Genomic DNA, 1954 nt, shown 5'->3' on the forward strand with positions numbered 1-1954 from the left:
TTTTATAAAATTATATTTTCATAACTTTAAACTTATTTTATATTTTGTATTTTTTTATTAGTTAAAGCGTAATTGTATATTTTTCGTTCGTAATTTAGTTTTTGTCGTAGTATTTTATATTTCTAGATTTTTAGACTTTGCCGTAAAATCCCTTAGGTGCTTTTTCTTTAGACTAAGATTTAGGTGCTTTAGAATTTTGCGACGCCGTTTTAAGATTTTAGTACTTTTTAAGTTATTTTCGTTTTGGATATAGATTTCCTTTTAAGCTTTAATACCTTTAGGCACAACTTTTTAGATTTAGTTTTTAGACTTTTAAGTTTCGACGTTCTTCTTTCTTATTTTTAATTTTCTACCTTTTACTTTTCAACGTTTTTGGACGCGCTCTTTTTCTTTCTTATTTCTCGACGCTCTAGTTTTTAGGACATAGAATTTTCTATTTCTTCTCTAAAATTTCAAAACGAAAAATTATTTTAAGCGGTTAAATTGATAGACATCCAAAATTTTCTGGTTCGTAGTAATAGTTGAATTTGTTAGTGGCGAGTGGTGGGCTTCCGATTTAAAGGGTCCTGGCTACCTGCTGCATGTATTGGCTATTCGAAACGTGGGCAAAATCAGAAAAGTCTATTAATTTAATAGCTTATATAATTTTTATTTTTATAACTAATAGGATATTCTGTGAATGCACCGAGCAAAACGCTCACCACCTTTCATACGTTCACCACCTGTAACTCGATCAAGACATCTAGCCAATATTGTCGCCGTTGATTTTTCTTTAGAATCGTCATCTAGTCGACTAAGTACTCCAATTCAAATTTCCGATAATTCATTTTTTGAACCCGACCTCACAATTGAGAATCCGGAGGATATTCAAGGACAATTCCAAGATCCTGAACCACTAATCATTCCTCCTGAACTACAAACCGTTAAATCAGAATCCTCTAGTGATTTGTATTCAACAAATTCAATTATGGAAGTAACGGAACCTCTAAGTATGGAAGACCGAATGAGAGCCACACGCAGCCAAGGTCACCCCATTATTAAGCCAGACATTAATGCGCCAGATTATGAAATTAAGGGACAAATCCTACACATGGTAACTAATCAATGCCAATATAGTGGTACGCCGAAGGAAGATCCAAACGAACATCTTCGAACCTTTAATAGGATCTGTACTCTATTCAAAATCCGAGAAGTACAGGATGAACAGATCTATCTCATGTTATTTCCCTGGACTTTAAAGGGAGAAGCCAAAGATTGGTTAGAATCGTTACCTGAGGGGGAGATTGATACATGGGATGTCTTAGTTGAAAAATTTCTTAAACAATTCTTTCCGGCATCTAAAGCCGTGAGACTTCAAGGAGAAATAGTTACGTTCAAGCAAAAGCCAAATGAAACTCTATATGAGGCATGGACAAGATTCGAAAAATTGTTGAGAGGATGTCCTCAGCATGGTTTAGATACTTATCAAATAGTACAAATATTCTACCAAGGTGTCGACGTTGCTACACGAAAAGACATCGATATAACAGCTGGTGGTTCCATTATGAGGAAAACCGCAATTGAAGCTTACAAAATTATTGATAACACTGCCTCCCACTCGCATGAATGGCACCAGGAAAAAGATATCTTTCGTTCATCTAAAGCGGCTAGAGCCGATTCTAGCCATGACTTTGATTCCGTTTGCATAAAAATAGATGCTTTCGAGAGACGAATGGAAAAGATGACTAAAGATATTCACACAATATGAATCAGTTGTGATCAATGCGGTGGACCACACTTAACAAAAGATTGTCACATCGAGCAAACGATGGAACAACGTGAGAATGTTTTCTACATGAACCAAAGGCCGGGAAATAATTATCAAAATAATTATCAACCGCCAAGGCCAAACTTCAATCGAAATCAAAACATTCTTTACAATCCAAATGGACCCAACAATAACTCGTATAACCAA

General features: G+C 35.2%; 1 non-coding gene across 1 annotated transcript; it reads right to left on the bottom strand.

Moving 5' to 3' along the window:
- Window positions 1-1348: 1348 nt before the first annotated feature.
- LOC139865428 (small nucleolar RNA R71) lies at window positions 1349-1455 on the bottom strand. The gene has a single exon (XR_011764949.1). It is a non-coding gene; the product is annotated as a small nucleolar RNA R71 (small nucleolar RNA).
- Window positions 1456-1954: the final 499 nt, after the last annotated feature.

This window comes from Rutidosis leptorrhynchoides, chromosome 8, assembly GCF_046630445.1.
Source record: "Rutidosis leptorrhynchoides isolate AG116_Rl617_1_P2 chromosome 8, CSIRO_AGI_Rlap_v1, whole genome shotgun sequence".
Lineage (NCBI taxonomy): Eukaryota > Viridiplantae > Streptophyta > Magnoliopsida > Asterales > Asteraceae > Rutidosis > Rutidosis leptorrhynchoides.